Source organism: Narcine bancroftii, chromosome 8 (assembly GCF_036971445.1).
Source record: "Narcine bancroftii isolate sNarBan1 chromosome 8, sNarBan1.hap1, whole genome shotgun sequence".
Classification (NCBI taxonomy): Eukaryota; Metazoa; Chordata; class Chondrichthyes; order Torpediniformes; family Narcinidae; genus Narcine; species Narcine bancroftii.
This window is the reverse complement of record NC_091476.1, coordinates 80,105,420-80,126,532: the sequence shown is the minus strand read 5'-3', so window position 1 is coordinate 80,126,532 and position 21,113 is coordinate 80,105,420. Positions and strand designations below refer to the sequence as shown.

Here is a 21,113-nt window from a genome sequence, read left to right as displayed (position 1 = left end):
TCAAAATTTAGATATTATTTTTGTGCAGATAATAAGAGATATATTTTTTTGGATTCATGAAAATAATAGAAAAGATGCTGGAAGTTGGCCTAATCTACAAATTGAATCTACAAACACGTATTCTCTTATTTCTGTGATTGGAGTACTATTAACTATTCCTGCAGCATTGTAAAATGTTAAATTCTGATGTTAAACGTACAAACAGAATTTGGTTTCAATTTAGAAAATATTTGTATATCCTATAGTTTTGGTAATCATTCCTTTTAACTATTTCTTTAATCTTCAGTACAATATTTTAGTTTTCATGGAGGGTCTAAGTTCGGTATGCAATTCTTTCAAGATCTTATTTTTCCCCAAACTTTTGCTTCATTGGAAGAATATCTTTTCAGTTCAAAATTTCAAAATATCGTGCTATTATTTAAAATATATTATGACCACCGCCAGTGGGCTGATATCACCTCCAACCATGCATCTTGGCACCTCACAGTTTGGTGGGCAACAACCTCCTTTGAAGAAGACCGCAGAGCCCACCTCACTGACAAAAGGCAAAGGAGGAAAAACCCAACACCCAACCCCAACAAACCAATTTTCCCTTGCAACTGCTGCAACCGTGCCTGCCTGTCCCGCATCGGACTTGTCAGTCACCAACGAGCCTGCAGCAGACGTGGACATACCCCTCCATAAATCTTCATCCGCAAAGCAAAGCCAAAGGATAAGAAAGAATCTGGAATTAACTGTGATTAAGAAGATAGATCATTTTAAACCCATTGATTAAAAAAAAAGATATTACTTTGATTAGAGTAATTGGTTCGATTTTTCTACTAGTAATTCTCCAGACAAGACTAACAAATTTTGCATGAAATATTTTCAACGATTATTTTCTTATGATACATGGGTTACTATTTTGAAATTGGTAAATTATCTTCTTTATGTGCCAACAATGATTGTTACTATTTAAAGTGGTTCATTGAACTCACTTTTCTAAAGGTCAATAAGCTGATTTCAAATTTAATGTTTCTTCAAAATATGACAGATATAAGATGAAACAAGGTAAATTCTTCTGCGCTCCTTACCTCTTAAAGCTCTATATTGATCAAACCGAAAGATGCTGTCCCTCCTACTCATAACCAATCTTTAACAGTTTATGGAGTTTTTTCTTACTTATTTATGCAATTTATATATTTCATTTAGATATTGTTTGTGGTTTGGTTGCTTTCCCTTTCAGAGTTATAAGCTACTTCTTTTCAACCATAAAATCATATGGGAGGAGACATTATTAGCATCATTTTGTATTTGTTAAATCTTTCTCAATGTATCATAGATTATATGTAGCCTTAGATAAGAGCATGTCTACTTTGTTGGATGATTATTCTTATTGTTCATCTGCATATTCTAATATAATAATTTGATGAAAATGACTATAATATTTCACAGCAGGCTCTCAAGATTACAGTAATCTTCCAGGTGTTTAGGATGGAGCTGAAGGTTGTGGGAGGATAAAAATGGCTTGGGCAGGTTGCAGAGTTAGGCGTAAAAATGGTAATAGGCGTTAAATCCGGATCGTAGTGAGGTGATGATTTTTGGTAGGTCAAAACATAAGGCTAAGTAGAGGATTAATAGTCCTGAGCACCGGCATTGCAATGGCATTGCATTATCCGCTAAAACAGCATGGAACCTATATGTTAATACGAAAGGATTCCTTGCGACTATGGAAGCTAACAAGGTTTACGTTTTCATACGAGGATAGGGCAAGAAATCCAAGAGCAAGGAGTTTCATATTTTTGTAATGCTGAAGAAAGCGAATAATGGTGGATAAATCGTTAGGCCTTGACAAGATATTCCTTTGCACTTGGAGGGAGGAAAGAATAGAGTTTACAGCGATAGTGCAACAATATGTAACATGTCCTCAGTCAAGTGTGTGGTGCTATACGATTGGCCGGCAACTGACATACTTTTGTTATTTTGTGAAGTCTCCAAAAGTAACCCTGGATATCATAGGCCAGTAAGACTGACGTCAGCTGCAGTTTCGACAAAGCATATTAAATTAAGTGGATAGCCAGAAATTGAATTGGTATAATCCTCATAGATTCATGATTGGTAGGTCATATTCATCCAATATTATATTTTATCGAGGAATTTATCAGGAAAGTTATCAAACGAAAGGCTGTGGATTTTGTCTACATGGACTTTCGTAATGCATTTTCCAGGGTCAGAAATGAGAGGTTAGTCAGGAAAGTTCAAACGCTCTGTCATCACAGTAAAATAGTGAATTGGAATCGGCAGTGCTTGCTTCCCATACTGGAGGACTGCGACTCTGGGATCGATGGAGGAAAAATTTTGTTTGTCACCTATATCAAGGATGTCAAAGATAATGTCGTAATTTTGATCAACAAGTATGTAGATTAAACTATGTTTGCATGTGTTTTAGAGAGGGAAGAAGTTATTCGAAGCTTCCACAAGCATATGGACATGCTTGAAGAGAATAGCCCAGAAATCTCACATGTACCATAATGGAGACAAGTCTGAGTTATTTCATTTTGGAAGGTCTAACTAAGGATGGAGGTACAAATGGCAGTATACTAAGGAGTCCGGTTGAATGTAGGCATCTCGCAATACAGATGTATAATTCTTTTAAAGTTGCTTCAAATGTGGTAATGTTTGTAAAGTGGTATTTTGCAATATTGACATCCATAAATCAAGAGAATAAGATTTGGGATGTTATGTTGAAGTTCTATAGGTCATTGGCGAGGCATTGTGTGCTGTACTGGTCAGCAACTGTAGGAACGATATCAATAAGATAGAATGAGTGCATAGATATTTGCTAACATGTTGCAGTGAATTCAGAAAGAAGAGTTAGAGGGAAGGTTAAACTGTTGATAACCTTAATTCCAGAAGCGTAATAGAACTGGGGAGATTTGATAGAATTATTTAAAATTATGATGGGGAAAGGGAGAGTAAATGTAGAGATATTTTATCCATTGAAAGATGGTTAGATACAAACCAGCGGACGTGAGTTACAAGTGAAAGAGATACGGATTTTGGGGAACATGAGGGAGTGTTTAAAGAGCAACCAGGGGTGTCGGTGACTGTAGGCTAACTTTTAACATCTAAGAAGAATTTTTACATTTACATGGATGGGAGAGGTAAGAAGGGTTATGGATTCGGTGTAGATCATTGGGACCTGGCAACAAAACAGGTCGGCATGGCCCAGAAGTGACGAATGATCCAATTCCCACACCTAATGTTATATACATATCCTAGGTCCTCTATTTCTTAAATGTTAACATTGGACCTACATTCACAGCTATAGTTGGATCCAAATTCCCACTGAGACGTGTGTTTCCCTTAGTTTTCAATCGAAACTTCTCCCTTTCACACTTCACCCATATAATTGGCTCTGTTTCTCTCCTGACCTCAATAGAACAGGCGAGCTTATATTTATTCAATCTATAACGATTTCAATGTTGTATACCTCCACGAAATCTCCCTTCATTCGTCTCATAACTAGGGAATTGAGCCCTGACCTGTTTGACGTTTCCTTGTAACTACATTATTCATGGTCCATAAAAAAATCCTGAAAATTTTCATTGGCGCCTTTGTCACAAATTGACATCGTTCTTGTCGAAGGTGACCAGAACTACATATTATCCTCCAAATATGGCCTCAGATCCCGCGATCTTAGAACATTTAAAATGAAACACAGTTGGTATTTGGAGAGGGCGGCAGAAGCCTGGGGATGACCACTGTGCCTCCACACCCTACTCTCGTGGGTCAGCACCAGGGGCATTAGCTCCTGCAGCCCTATGTTCATTTGCTCGCCAAAATTATCTCCCATCCTAATCTAATCCACTACGAATCGATATGATTAAATGGAGGCTGAGCGTGCTTCACTTTACACTTACGCTCTCTGTGTTTGACTAAACGTCATCTTCCAGTTGTCCATTATTTTCACTTTCAAAACCACTCTTGCAATATGATTTCCACAAAAACACAATGGTGGAGAAACGGCGTATGATATACAGCGAAAATAATAATACAAAACAAATGTTTCCATCTTAAATCTGTCATAAAGTTATGAGAAAAATGTTAGCAGATGCTGAATAAAACCGTGACCAGGTGGCGAACCGCGCGACTCCATGATAAAACTAGATTCTGTTGTTGAGATCCAGCGTGCGAGTATGAGTTTCCGGGGTCCAGGGGTAGCAAAAGTCTCTGGGAGGCGCCTGAATTAAGAGGTCGTTGGTGGTGGCAGTGCGCCAACTATAATTAATTAAACTCCTACGACGAATTAAATAAACATTTCGGTTGGTTCAGTTTACACACACCTATTATGCTTTATTCATTGAGCCACTCGTTACATTGGTGATCCTAATGGTCAGAACGACATTTTAGCTACCTCACTATGGAAGCACCGTTGTGCTCAACTCCCCTGTATTCTGGACCTTGCAGCCACAGGCCTGCCTCGAGCAGTCCGAGCCACTGTTGATTCTACGCCAGATTACCGCTGAAGCAAATATTGCATCGCTGGACCAAACAACTGCGGGGTGTAATGTTGAATGCTTATGCCATCCTCCAGCCAACGACAGGTTTGAAACCATGGAGGTCTTACTCATACGCATTTTCGGCCTTTTCTGACACAAAAGGGCAGTACGACTTCTCTATATGGACAGACTGAACAAATAAACGTAATGCTGATGCTCATGGACGGTCAGACACCTGTCTGAATTTCGAGCAATGTTTTATGGAATAAATTCCAAAAGACGTCTGCTTGCTGCCTGGATATGAAGTATTGAATGATCCTTGTCACTTAACAACCAGTGCTGATGAGTTGTGGCATATTAAGCAGCATGGTATACGTTAGATTGGGCGTGTAGCGGTGGTCGACAAAAAGACACAAACCCTGCCCACTCTGGGCAGCGGTGTGGCGTTATGTTCGACTGGATGTAGCACAACTGGATACAACTCCGAGAGCAGTAGTGCTATTACCATCAGAGTTGCCGCTACCGTGCACCCCGGCACACATTCGGAAAACGCCAAGGTCGGCGTGAGTAGTGGCCTCGATGGCCGACAATAAGAAATACTTCATTTTCCTCTGGGATTGACACTCATAACGTCGGTTTTGGTAGATACATAAACGGAGGTTAATCTCTTTCCCTGCTCATGGCAAGAAAGTCTTTCAGGAAAAGGGTTTTACTCTCACAGCCGTCAATAACAACAGGATCGGGATGTATCTGTCACGGATAATTTCATTCACTTTCAGATCGCAGCAGTTTAGTTGGTTCTACAGTATAGCTGATGCACCACATCCACTCCCTGGGAGCAGATATTTTGCAAGCACAGTGCCTTCGAGTACATCTCAAAAGTTACAACCAAGTTAAATGGAGACCTGCGGCATGGCCACACTGCATTGGCCGCATCTCACCTTGCCTCACTGATGCTCTCTGACAATGAATATTTCAGAATCCTAACGGAATTTCCCACCTTTATTACTGAGCACCTGTCATTACTGATCAGCCTCATCACAGATTACAGCACCATATTGCAAGTCACGAACGTCCATCTGCATGCCAGATCACATAACCTATCTATGGCTAAATAGGGACTGGCAAAAGACAAATTCCCACACAAGGAGGAAATTGGAATTGTTCTCCACTCTGACAGCCATTGGGCATCGCCACTGCATATGATATCCGAGGCGCCTGGAGAATGGATACCTTGTTGGTACGAGTAGCGTCTGACCACCATCACTGCGGCAGATCCATGCCCTGTTCTCCATAGACAGGATTTTTCTGTGATCCTTCACAGATCTAAAGTTTTCTCCAAAATGACCTAGATCGCGATTTCCATCGGATCCCGGTTCACACAGATGACATTCCTACAATTGCCTTGATTAACACTTTTTGCCTATTAGAATAATACCGTATAGTACATGGTTCGAAAACCGCTGCCCCGACATTTCATCGCTAATGGAAATTGTTACCCAGGGCCTATATTTCGTATTAATTTATTTGGACGTCACCCCTATCGCCAGACACTGGCAGCAGCAGCACAATCAACAATACCAACGGTTACATCACCACGGGTCAGAGTTCAAACTAGCTCTATGCTGGATTGGCCTCACATCAATTGAATTCCTCCTCCACCGCATCGGTCAGCACAGAGCAAGAGCAGTTCTATCGCCTTTTTAAGGTCGAACGAATTTGCAAATTTCCAAGGCCCCCTTCCATTAAATGTCTGCAGGAGTATGATGAACTTTTGCCATGGTTTTGTGACAGCTGCAGCTAAATTTATGCCACCGGTTTTCAATCTCTTGTATGGTAATCCTAAGAACTAAAATGGAATGACGAGGCGGCGACGGCATTCATGACTGCCAAGGGAGCGCTAATGTAAGCCATTATGCGTGAGGACCTGAGGGTTGACGGGCGAATGTCTCAGATGGATGCCCCAAGAAATGTGGTAAACTGGCTTGTAGACAACTATAGCTTTCCTGATTTAACATTTGAGATCACCAGAGAAAAGGTACATTGCTATCAACAGGGAGCATTTTACCCTCTATCTGGCCATAAGGCATTTGCCCTCACAAGCTGTTGAAATTTACCTTCACCAAAATGTTAGAACCGTGGTAAGCTCAACAACAATATTTCTCCTACTTTATAGAGTTTACGACTATGATAAAAGCTTCTGAGGTTGACAAACTAGTCACGGAGACGCTATTTCTGAACACAATAATTTCATTCATTTGCCTGCTTCCGTTATGAACTATACGGCTTTGGTAACAGTAATAAGATGAAGAGATGGTCACCTATTGTACTAACATATCAGCCTTCAGATTTTGTAACGTATCCACTCGCCAATCGAGACCTATTGTTCCTGTGGCGTGGCGATGTCTGGTGGTTAATGTGAAACACAGTTTGACGTACCTTTCAATCGCGGTGACAACAGGCTACTAGAGGGAAAATTCATGAGTTACGGCCAAGTCCGCACTTGGGCAATGGCATGCATCCAGTGGCAGACCTCAAAATTTCAGCGCCAAACCAAAAATTAGCTATAGTATTCTGCACCCATCAGCGCAGTTTTGATCACATCCACATGGATATCCTTGGCCCATTGCCCCGTCAAAAGCCACTACTCACGTCTTCGTAAAATTAGACATCCTCACTAGATGGCTTATTTTGTTCCGCTTTTCGATACATCGGCCTGAACTTGTGAAAGAGCCCTGGTCGCCAAATAAATAGCACGTTTCTCAATACACATGCATATTTTCTCTGAGAGAGGAGCTTAGCTCTGTCCGGTTTATGGTCCACAATAGCTTAGTTGCTGGGCATGCAACTGCATCAGTCCAAGGCATATCATCCTCGGTTCGAGGACGTAAGATAACATTTTCTCCACCCTATACAAAAGGCTCTCATGGTAGGTCCTAAAGGACCGATTGGATAGACCGTGGGTTCTTTTAGGTTTCCGTACCACACTGATGGATGACCTGGCTATGTCCTTCGCACAATTTGTTCATTCAGCACCCCTTCCTATCCAATGGTCCCAGTGAGCATATGAGCAGCAGGGATCCCCTACTTCGGTACTCATACACTTAAGGGAGAATGCGTCTGTCCGCCAGCCAGTACACTTAAGGGAGAATGCGTCTGTCCGCCAGCCAGTATGAGTCAACATCTTTATACATATTACCTGAACTCAAGAACTACCTTTATGAAATCCTCTGGAGTGATGATCCCAGGTGGAATATGTAACTGATATATGAAGGACTTTTCATGGTAATACGGAAAGGCGGCTCCACGTTTGATATAGACATTGATTGCAGGCAATGTACATTTTTGCTAGAACGCGTAAAGCCGATACATATTGAGGTACATCAGTCAGAAGGGTGGAATGCCCACGACATGTTCTAGCCTTAGAGTCGGGAGTGCGGTGTCGTCACCGAACTCCAGTTCTGTTTTAGGTAATTATGTGGTCAAACACGCAACACAATTAGATAACCGGTGTCCGTAGTTGCACTCCCAAGGATGAGGTAGTGGTGGGAACAAATATCTCTGGGCGGCGCTGATATCAAAGTCGGTTGTTTATGATATCACACCAACTTAAATTATTTAAACTCCTGCGAAAATTCCAATAAACTGTTCTGTTTGTTCATCTCACAGAAAATCTTTGTTGTGATTTATTCACTACACCATTCGCTACCAAATGCCAATAATTTGCTGATACTTTGTTGAATCCCAAAGGTTGGTTATGTTTCCTTATCTTCCATATAAAATATACTGTTTGACCAGCTGAACTTTTCTGCATTGTGCGTTCACTTGAACTATTGTGTCTGAGGAATTTATTTTTTACAATAATATGTCTGTTCTTGACATAATCCATTATCAGGGAGAAGCCCGATGACAATTTAAGGAATGACAGATCTACTTTACATCTAACGGCAATGACAGAGTGTTTAGTCTTTGAATTATGTCCCAACAACCTAGTTCGTCTTCATTAACACCTCCTGTATTTACACTTTACACTTCTTCACAAAATGTCCTTTCCCCTTCCCCAAATCCACTCCCAGTGCACATCTGTCAAATCCTCTCCTTCTATTACGTCTGGGACCATCTCCCTTTACCTCCCTTCCCATTAGACATGACCAAGTGTCAAGACTGCCACTGTTAAATGATAATTTATTTCATGAAACCTATCACAGTACTGTTTTGTTTTTCTCGAATTCATTTTTTTCAATAATGATTTTAGAATCTGGAGATAATAGTAATAAATTACGTTGGGGAAAATATAGTGTAGATTAAACACGTAGTCTGCTGAAGGATGTGCACAGATTAAGATATCGGGCAGAGGCATGAAATGGAAATTCAAATAAAATACGTTTATGAACCTTAGCAAAAATATAAATGATAAAACTATTTTATATATGGAGAAAATAGATAATTCCCAGGTGAAAACTTATTTGAGAGTTCTCGTGTAGTAAACTAACAAATGTGAACATTGAAATGCTGATGAAGAAGGCGAATGTTATGTTGTCATTCCTTTCTAGAGCAATATAATATATGAACCAGCATGTGATGTTCAAGATGTATAAAGCACTGCAAATACCTCAATGTAAACAGTTACGGCCTCCTCATTTAATACATGGTGTGCTGATATTGGAATGGGAGGTTCCAGAGGAGATTCACTGGGAATACACTGGAATTGGGGAATCATTTGACGGGTATTGACTTTTATTCGATGGAATGTTGGGGAATGAATGGGGTCATCGTTGAGGCATTTATAGTGCTTAAAAGTGTTCAGAGAATCGATGCAGAAAGGTTGTCTCCCATGTGGTAGAATTTCAGACAAGATTTCCAGGATTGATGAGCGTCCCCCTTGAGAAGAAATGTGGAGAAATTCCTTTACTCATAGGGCGGTAAATATTGGTATTTTACCAAAGGTTGTTGTGGAGCCTGGTAAATATATTTAAGACAGAGATTACTATATATAGACAGCCTCTCAATTTCACGGAAAACACTCAGGTGGACTACAATTCTGCTGTTTTTGGAGATGCATTTAGTAAGCACGAATCACTACACGAGGAACAGGTTTAAACATCGATTACCTATATGTGCGGATGAACAGAGGGACATTGGGATCCAAATCCATTAATTATTCAAGTTCACTGCGCAGGTTGATGGGATTATCAAGAAAGCGAATGTGATGTTCGAATTCATTAATAGGGGAATGAAAATCTATGGTCAACAATTTATTTTTCAACTCTTCAATTTATGGTGAGACCACTCTTGGACAATTTTTTTGGTTCTGGTCAGCTCATTGTTCGAAGGATGTGGAAACTCTGGTGAGGGTGAGTAGGAACTTTGTCAATAAGTTTCCTGGTTTAAGTAGCATTGTTGGCGTAGTAGTCAGCACAATGCCATTAGAGAATCAGTAAAATGGAACAGGATTGCAGACGATGCTGTCTATTTGTAGTTTGTACTTACTCCCCGTGTCCCCATGCGCTTTCCCAGAGCCCTAGTTCCCTCCCAATGCTCACAACGTATCTGTGATGTTGGCTAAATGGGTGTAAATTGGAAAGCATTGACTTCAGTGCTGAAAGGGCATGTTAATGTGCTGCATTCCTAAATTGTAAAAATATATATTGAAATACAATTAATCAAATTTAATTAAAAAACAATGAAAAAATAAAATTAAATTTAAATATTGGAAAGTAAGTCTTATAAGGCCAATTTAACTGGGACTTTTGATATTGGGAGCATAGAAGGGTCGGATTAGAAGTAATAGAGGTCTGCAAGATTATTACCGTCTTACTCTCATGTCAATCTAAAATTCAGGCATCTTACATGCAAACGCTGCATCCCACCTGAGACTTTATGCATTGCAGACCCTTCTACATGACTGGGGATTTCTCTACCCGGCTGATTCCGACAATCTAAATTCCGCCTTTGGATAATATGTGTGAAGCCATAAATGTGTTTTACTCTGCTATCCATGAAGCACAGAGATCCCTTCCTGATGATGCCATGATTATTGTTAGCATCCTGAGATCGATCTTATTTCGACAGGAACAGGCTGTCAACATCACCTCAAAATGAAAGTTGACCCTGCAATAGTTATACACCGAAGACTTTGGTACATTCAACTCTGCATGTCCCCCCTAACTTGGCTCCACCGATTACATATCTCCCTGTACAGATCGTTTATAAACCGAACTCGGTCATTTCGCAGGAAAAGGGGAAGCAAGATGGGGTATAGCAGTTCAGCAAGGCTGCGTTGTGACCATGGATTGGAGCTGATTCTAACTGGTGGACACCTACATGGCCGGTTATGTAAAAATAGAAGTGTACATGAACTCAGAGATTAGCTACATCAGCAAATGCATTGATATCTTCAGTCATCATTCAGGTATCAAGCTGTTGAGTTTGGGCAATCACGTCTCTCCATCCATAATGATCTCTTACCCTCCGATTTGTAATTGTTGCGTCCATTGTTTTTTCGCCGATGTAGGCTCCATCTTTGAGATGAGGCCATAGTCGATGTTGAGTTCATGATTATATGATGGAAAAATACTGAAGGAGTTTCCGTTTGCCTTCTCCACTTGCACTTTCCAAATTTGATGGTTAATCTAAGCCATTAATCAGTAGATACATCTTCACAGTGTTTTTGGTTTTAAAAATATTTTCCAATTTGCAGTATCTGTCTGTAAAAACCATCCACCATCACCAAACCATGCTGCAAGTGCCAGTGAGAGGGAAACAAAAAAGCTACTTTCCCTTAACCAAAGGTGACCATCAGGCTACCTGAAGGATGGAGAACCTTAATCTACCTTCTGCTGAGCAATTGCCCAGCACCGAGTAAAGATATTGGGGAGGTAACCGAGATCAAATGCTTTCACGAAAAGGGATCAACAGAAACCATGTTTGGATGCAGAAGTTTTGGAAATTCTCAGATTTGGTGATGCTTCCTTCAGGCCATGGGTTAGCATGGCACTAAGATCAGAAAGGTTTGAAATCTCCCGTGCAATACGGTAGGCGAATTGTGAATATATACCAAAGATACAAAGACAGCTGAACAACCTTAGGAACAATGAGGAACCAAATAAATGAAGTCTATTACGGATCAAAGGTGAATCTGGAGCATTACGGAGAAGGACGTCTCCCTTCCAGACTGAGTGAACACATTATATGCACGATTTGATGGGGAAAAACTATATGGCGCCAAAAAAAAAGCTCTTTGCTCTCCGACTGAAATATCAACGCGCGAGGTGAGAAAACCCTATCAAAAATAAAACGACAAAAGGTAACGTAACCAGACAACCTGTCTGGTCAGGTAATCAATGGCTTCGCAGTCATATGACGGAGCTGTGCACGGTATCTTCAATACCTCACTTCAGCAACCCATCTTTCCCACATCGATCTAGACGACTACCATCATCCCAGTTCCCAAAATTGCCTCAAAAACCAGCCTCAATGACTACCGCCATGTAGCAATGACTTCCGCCATTTATGAATGGTTTCTAGTGTCTGTATCGATTTCAATTGCCGATAAATTAAACCATCCACGGACAATGTCCGTGTGAAGTTTAAAACCTTTTTTTTTTCATTCCTATTTTATTTTGTGCTTATCTGTTTAAGACAACTATTTCTGCAGTGTTAACATCGCGAAAATATGTAACATGTCGTAATGACCTGCCATGCTAAGTGTTTCCGACTTCTTCTATATGATATGAAGAAAGCGTGACACAAGATATTTTCCTTGAATCAAAATATAGACGATATTTTCTTTATTTTAATATCCCAGTTTCAAAGTATTGTTCAAAGCTTGACCTGCGATATGTCAATTTAGATTTCTTTCATCTAATAAATCAAACTCTGTGTCTCTTACTTTATCTATTGTTAATTCGTTGATACAACCGATAAACATTTTAAATAGCCTTACAACAAGTTTGTCAACACAGTAAATGTGCCTGTTATGCTGCTGCTCGGAGCATAAGATGATGCTGAATTCAAGAAACATAACTGTAGAAAGAAGCTGAAATGATGAAACTGCAATTGAAACAAGAAGAGAAACTTAATAGTTTACAAAGGCAAGTGAAGAACAAACTGGATTATTGAATGGAGAAAAGAAAAGATTCGAGTTTGCAGAACTCTGCTATGAAAATGGCCAAACTGAAAGCATTAGCTCAGTCTTGTGCAGGATTTCTCTCCAAAAATGAAATAGCCTAATAGCTATCATCTACACCTGCAGCAGACCCATGGGTACCCCAGCAATAATTTTTTAAAAAAAGCTCGTATATTAGCCACGGATATCGCTATTGGTGCTCAAATGACAATGACCAATCCTATTAAAAGAGATAACGACATTCAGGCTCTGCAGAGCGCACAATAAATGGATCTTCCCAAAAGGATGGTATTTTTAAAAAGCAGCCATGTTAGTTGATCATGCTCAAGAATCAATGCCACTATATTTGTTGGACAACCAGCTACAAATCAAGGGTTTCCATCAATGCCACCTCTTACAGCCCAAAGATTCCGATCGATGATAAGACTTAAAAACAAAGGATTCCTATCAATGCCATCACCAACAGAAATCAAATGGAAATACCTTTGTTACTGCTGTACCACATACTAACACAGGATCATCTTCAAGATCCTTTTTCTCCATTCGCCTCAAAACAACGAGTCGCAAACCATGACAGACAAGGCAATATAATAGTCCCTACACAAAAAGAAAATTATTTATCTGCTATGATAGCGCAGCAATAAGGTTTTTACATTTTACTTAAGAAGGAAATTGTAGTGTTCATTGGCGATCCTTCAAAATATCTGACGTTCATGAAATCTTTTGAACACCACATTGAATACTAAACACGCTAAATTCTTCCTTATTGCTTGGAAATGTATACTGGAGGATCGCTGAAGCTGTTAGTCAAAGTTTGTCAATATATTAATCTAATGCAAGGTTTCTAAAGGGCCAAATTATGGAAATTAACAGACAATCGTAAGGGCCGATATTTAAAAACAAATTATTGGTCTGCAATAAAATCAGAAAACACAAAGACTATAGAAGCATTTGTACACTTTCTGAGAGGACGGGGTCAACATAATGGGAAGTCGTGTATATTTATAAGAACTGGATTTTCTTGTTAATTTGTCAGTTATAATAAACAAATTGCCTAAAGGACGCTACATTTGAGGATGTTGTAAATGTTATGGAATGGTATACGTATGTTAACACTGTACCAGAATTTGTAAATATTTAGGATATTTCCATAGATCCAGAAGATGTGAAGAGGTCTAAGTCAATGTCTCATCAGAAACAAAATGGAAATAGGTTTGTTACTGCTGTGCCATATACTAGCACAGGTATAAATAAAGGAAACAAAATGTTCAGGAAAACTGTATGCATTGCAAACATAAGCATGCTTATAAAGATGTTCACGATTGGAGATAAAGTCGCTTAATGAGAAATTATTTTTTAGAGTAGAATGGAATATATTTTGACTGCTTGTGTAAAGGACACATTTGTAAAACCTTTAATAAGACACTCATTGTTGATATCTGCAGTCTAAAGCATCCCACGTTAATGCATTAAGCAACGATGTAAATTTGAGAAGCAAGTCAAACGATCTGAATCCAATTCCAAAGAGACAGACAGAAAGGATGGTTAAGCTTCAGATCAGACATGCAGTCTTACTGGAGCCTTTGATAGGACCCCCCCCCCCCCAATACTTCCTATGCACCTTAAATCTAAATAATGTGGTTTCATACTGAGGATCTGGCCATTGTTTCATCTAGAAAGTACCACATCATTTTGTACTATTGAATTTTTGAATAAATAATATTCACACAATAAGATCACTGATATAGTAAAGTCAATGAATAATGAAAAGAACGTTGAAATTAATAGAGTTTCGTCTTTGAGTATGGTGGATTAAATAAGAATGAACTCTGCGATCTTCTAAGCATATATACTCAGAAGACTATGCCCGCAAATAAGGAGAATATTTAGTATCAGGATTATATCAAACAGGGGGCCCATCAAAATGATGATAACCTATCTATGGTTAATTCCAAGGTTGATATGTTAATTGGATTAGACGTAACAAATGCATTCGAAACTCTAGAATTAATAAGGAGTGAAAATGGTAGACCTCATGGTGTGATAACATTGCTTGGATGGACGATTTACGGAGCATTATCAGGAATAAATGTATAATGATCAGAAGATGTTGAACGTGATTGTCAACAGAATTTCAGTTGTGAAAAGTAATGATTGAATTTCCTCAATATCTCAAAGATATTGATAAGCCATCAAATGGGGGAAACGGTTTCTGGATTTAAATTCAATTCTGTTAAACATGTTGATGGTCCTTACTGTATAGCATTACCTTTGAAGAAAATATAAATTTGAATATCAGATAATAAAAGAATTGCAGAATTTTTGGAGAAAATTCTAGAGAAATTATTTCTTTTCATTGCAATGTACAAATGTCATGTTGGACATGGCAGCCAAGTGTTATCAGAAAAAGGGATCAAAAGATATATTGGAATGTAAAGGTGGGAATAATAGTATTTACCTTCTCATTGAGTTATACATACAAAAAAAAAGAAACTTCCCGTAGTATTTGATTGTGGACAACATTTCAAGGATTTTAATTGAATTCGCAACCTCTGCAAGGTCCAGAATTAACCAATACTTCAATAGGTGTTCTGATAATATTTTGAAAAGAGCCTGTTTTATTTGCTGTAGGCGATGTTTCATCAAGAAAAGGTACCATTAGAAGATCGTGATTGTTACGATAGTTGTGGAGGACTTATAGAGATTACAGTAATAAACATGATTGAGTACAGTATGACAGTTTATCTATTGGAGCAAATTTGTCAGGGAATTCTGCACATTTTAAGCTCGGAAATTTGCTGAAGATAATGAACAGCGATACTTATCAAGTTAGAAGCAGCATCAGAAATATTTTATATGTTGATGATGGTGCTACTTCAGTGGTTTCAGAAAAAGAAGCAATAGATCTTTGTCAAGAGATTTAGGAGATCTGTAATAAAGGAGTTTCTTACTTACAAAATAAATTAGTAACATTTGAAATATTTTTGGCTGGTATTCCTGAGACAGAAAGAACAAAGGAGATTTTAAAATATCTTGATTTTGATTGGGAAATTATACATGTAGAAACAATTCCAGTGGTGCAATGGTGCATTCAATCTGATGTTTACAAACTTCATATCATTTTGAAACAAATGGTCTTTAACAAGACGAGGTAATCTTTTGTTCATAACCTCAATGTACGATCATTTGGGGATAATGCCACAAGTAGTTTTATTAGCCAAGAAAATTCTGCTACAATTGTGCAAACGGAAATGTTGATGTGATGAAACCACACCAGAATTTACCCCGCGAGATTGGAAAGTTTAGATTGAGGATGTTAAAATGTTAGAATATTTTGGAATTGGCACATTTGTTCAGTTACACCACATTGCTGATGCACACGATGGTCGTTTTGGCACTGTCAGTTATTTAACACTACCAAATACTCAAGAAAGTGTATGTTGTGATTTGCTAATGGGAAAAGTGACTGTGGCACCATTAAAGCCAGTCACCAAACTTCGAATGGAATTGACTGCCGCCACTATGCCAAGTACAATGAAAACTGTGTTTCGAGTTATTAGACTCTATATTTGACCTAATAGTAAATCGGTGCCTAAGTACATTCATAATAAGATAACATAACCACAGGTTATTCAACATGAAATTGTTTGCCATCCTTTGAAATAGAAATAACTTAAAACTGGATAAAATAGCTGATATGGCTTCACGAATATCATATTTTCAATCATTTCTAAAAGAATAAATGCATGGGTGGTTGGACCTCAATTTCGTTCACCATCGCAAGATGACTGGCCTCAAAATCCGGAAGAATATAAAGAAATTTCAGTGGAGGTTCCTAAAACACAAAACTCTAAATTCTATTCAAATATCTAAGGAAAATGATCCAATCACCCAATTAATAAGCTATCACTCTTCATGGTTTCGTATCAAAAAGTATTCTTAGCTTAAAAAAAATGCTTTCAAATTGTATCAAAAAGGAAAATCTGAAGACTCGAAAGAGGTGTTACCTAGAAATTGATGAGTTGCGAATGTTGAATTGGAGATAATATTTTGGTTGAAAAATGTGTTTGATAACGAGATATCAAAAAATTCAATATTTCCTATAAAATCAGAAATTTAAAACAGAAAAAGGCATATATCACATTAATTGATTGAATACATGTTGTACTATATAAAAGGAAAGAAAGAAAAAAAACTACAAAAAGAAAATCTCTCTAAACCTCAGCCACTTCCAAACCCCACCCTCTACCTGCCCAGTAAAGCTACACGTAACTTAAAGAAACTAAATTGGTAAACTATTACATAGAAATAAATCTATATATTAGACTGGACTGCTTTAGGAAATACTCAAGAATCCAAAAAAAAAATAAATTCACAAAGGAACATAATTTATTGAGTGAGTTCTTCACTGTTCTGGATTATTCAAAAAATATTTCCAAATTCAGACATAATATTGGAACATACGGTGTACACATCCATTAAAATATAGAATATTTATGTCTTAATTATACGTTTTTTTTTAGATTGGAATACAACGTTGAATATCTATTTGTCATATTCCTAATGTTAAAGGCACATATGATTTTCAAGTACGAACAATACATTTCCTTGCTCTCACTGGAGCGAATTTAATAAATTTCAATTAAAAATATGATAAAGGTTAATGTAATTGGGAGTTATATTTTCAAAATTCCCATCAAAAATAACTCAGGATTCAACGAAATGCTATGCCAGTTTCCTTTTCCAAAAATTTACAAATAAAATTCAAATATTTTAAATTTTGTACAAGACTTTGTAGCATGAAGAAAAATTCCAGTACCTTCACCACGTTTAAAACATTTATCCAATATATCCGATTTCTATTTAATCAAGTTTAAAATGAAATACTTAATGTAAGTACAGAATATTACTTATTTCATCGATATGAAACATTAATTGCATAAGACTAAGCTTCTTTATATAGCGTTTGCCAAATTTATTGATTTAAAATGAAATACTTAATGTAAGTACAGAATATTACTTATTTCATTGATATGAAACATTAATTGCATAAGACTAAGCTTCTTTATATAGCGTTTGCCAAATTTATTGATCTATTGATATATTTAATCCGTGGTTTCGTTTTGCATTGACCTAAATATGCGTAGGCTATGCGATTTCCTTCTTTTCTCACATGTGCTAATTGAAGAAATTGCTTGCAAATTTCACCAGTAATCAATTGCTCTAATTCCGGTCAGTCATTTAAACCCATTTACGGTCCAATTATTTCTCTGACCTACAGACGCAATTGAAAATAACAAAAAAAATATTATGTTAAATGTTATTTTTATTTCTCAATTGACCAAATGACATCAGCCAACCACACGCAGCACAATCTCGTATTTTACAAATTCCTTTACTATAAAATATACTTTAAAAAAAGACTATTTTTTGAAAAGAATGTGTGAGGGTTAACCACTGGCGTTTCTTAGTAACAGAGACTGTTCATAATTCTTTAATTTATATTTATTGCAAATATTATTCAAATGTTTCATTAATGGGGCATCCCTATATAGAGTCATTAACCTTGGCTCCAATTTTTCAATAAATTCATCAGCTAAATCCTCTCCAATTTTATACAATTAAATTCCTACCAATAAAGGTTTCATTTAACTAACAAATATACATTAACCACAATTATGCTGCCTTACAATAATTCTTAAAATTGGAAAGTTGTAACCTGAATTTTTCATATATCGATGTTAATTTTTCTATTGATATTCTTGCCATTTTTCCTTTCCCAAGAAAATAATTGTTTTACCTTCATTATATAATTCTTGAAAATGTATTGTGGTATAAAATTAAAAATTGCTGAAAGAAAGATTCAATTCTTGGAAAGACATACATCTTAATATAATTAACTCTTCCAATTAAAGTTATGGATGCGTTATTTCAAGTTGTTATCTATATGTATTCCTAAATAATCCCAGTAGAATTTGATTTAAATTAAATATTGTTTTCATGTTGTGAGTAATAACCCTATATTAATTACATACCTTCACTTTTATCACAATTTACTTTATACATAGAAATCTTTCCAAACATATACATTTCTTTCTTGGCATTAATAATTATGGATGTTTAAAGTATACCAACACGTCATCCTCAGATAGCCTAGTCTTATGTTCGTTTTGATTTTCGACAAAACATTTATAACTGTTGATCTACACAATTCATTTGTCCAGGTGTTTCTATAGTTAATTCAAACAAAGCCGTATAAAAAGACAAACTTTAACTATTTGAACGTAAAACTGAGTCATTGAGATATATGGCTATTTGTTATTCATTTATATTGAGGACTTCAATAAAGTACTTTACAAAATAATTCATAGTCCAATTTAACAAAATAATTTTTAGAATCCAAATACAACTGCTACACTTAGATCTCCTCTTTTTGTTTGCTATATGAACTAAATAATATATCTTCAGACGTTTGTCTATTTTTTTTTAATTGTGTTTGATCTATATTTATTAATACAGGAAACAATTATTTATTCTATTTACTATTATATTTGCTATAATTTTATAGTCAATATTTAACAACAAAATATGTCTACGTGTAACTGGTATTAGTAGAATATCTATTTTAGAAATAACTGATGACAGCTGATGAAAATGTACACTAGAACCTTGACCCGTTACTTGCATTAGTAAAGGAATCATTAAATCTTTATATTCTTTATAAGATTACACAGGAAAATTATTTCACCCTGGAGTCATATTATTCTGTAAACTCTTCAATGCTTCATTAACTTTTGTTTAGTAAATTATCTTTATCATGCTCAGTTTATATAGGCAATGTTATTTCTGACAAATAATTAACTATATTAGTATCATCATGTAGATGTCTGAGGTATATAGTTTTTATATAAAATTCCCAAAAGGTTTCATTAATTTTTTGGTGTTCAAATGTCATCTTCTTACTATCAAATAGTATTGAATTAATTCTTCTCGAAGCTTATTCTGCTTCAAATTTCTCAGCTAAAACGTTATCATATTTTTCGACTATTTCATAATATTTTTGTTAAGAATATCAATTAAAGTTAAGAAATGTTAAAGACATAGTGATAGATTTCAAAATATTTTCTGATATGTGCACTTTATCAAATATTTATGCAGAAAAGTAAGAAGATGAATGAAAATACGTTAACAGGACGTAATTCTATTTTTGTTTAGATCCTTTATTTAATAGAGCTTCAAAATAATAATTAAGTCTAAAGCCGCTAAAATAATGAGGGATTTAAATTTAGTGGATATATTTCGGAAATTTCGACGATAGAGGTAGGGATTATAAACATAATAATCGATTAATTATTAAATATATGAACAGAATTCTTTGTGTGCTCAACAGTAAATTATTTGAAAGTGCTTGATTGAATAAATGAACGAAATTATTATGGGTGTCTCCCTCCTTCGATTCCTTTCGTCTTTTTATATATTTCTTTCATTAATTTTCTTTCTTTATTTCATTTTTATTTGTTTTGTTCTTACTTTCTTTATTTCTTTCTTCATTCTTTCTTTTCTTCTTTACATCTTTAATATTTATTTCTGTTCCATTCATTCCTTTCTCTTTCATTCGCTCTTTCGTCTTTCATTCTTTCATTGCTTCTCTTTTTTTATCTTTTTTCTTCTTTATTACTTTCTTTTCATAATAATTATTTATGGTCTCATTCTTTCCCTCCTTCCTTCTTTCATTTCTCCATTCATCTATACATTTTTGGTCTTTCCTTTCGTCTTCCCATTTCTCTTTCCTTATTTAATTTACTCTCCCTCACTTATTTCCTTCTTACTGTCCTCCCTTCATAGATTCCTTCATTATTTCCTCCCCTCCTTCCTCGCTTCCTTCCCTCATTCTGACCCCCAGTTCATTCCTTCCTTTCCTCTTTCCTCCCTTGCTTTTAGCTTAATTTAATCTTTCCTTCATTCACTCCTTCTGTACTTACTTCGAGGATAGGAAAGTTGCACAAGGAAGCTGATGATGATGAAAGTGGCCGGCCCATGAATTGTAAGATGACATGTCACTTGGCTCCCAGAGAATACACCGATGAGAAGAGAAACCGTGACCAAAATCGGGAAACATCTCTTCTTGCACATCCACATTTTGGTGACATCTGAAAACAGTAGCAAACACAAATCATATCAGGTAAATATTGTTGAGATGAATCATAAAAAGCAAGTCAATATTTTCCTTCATAGTTCTGCCATCCTGGTGTTGGACTGCTCACATTCTCATCCGGTATATATATGTTTTCTATTTTACAGATTTGCATCAAATACATAGTGCACAAATATACTGAATACAAACCAGAGATATATGTAAAAAAAAAACAACTCACTGAATACCAATAATGGTGATCAGGAAAAGAAATTCATTTCACAGGATTATATGAAAGATCTATTCTGCCAACATTCTACACAGATATAATTAGGGTGTCTAATTTTCCAATGGCTATAAGCATATTTGC

General features: G+C 36.6%; 1 long non-coding RNA gene across 1 annotated transcript; it reads left to right on the top strand.

Annotated features, from left to right (window-relative positions):
* The first annotated feature begins 4,209 nt into the window (after window positions 1-4,209).
* LOC138740958 (uncharacterized) lies at window positions 4,210-12,092 on the top strand. Its single transcript, XR_011343228.1, has 3 exons — window positions 4,210-6,386; window positions 8,151-8,231; window positions 10,684-12,092. It is a non-coding gene; the product is annotated as an uncharacterized lncRNA (long non-coding RNA).
* Window positions 12,093-21,113: the final 9,021 nt, after the last annotated feature.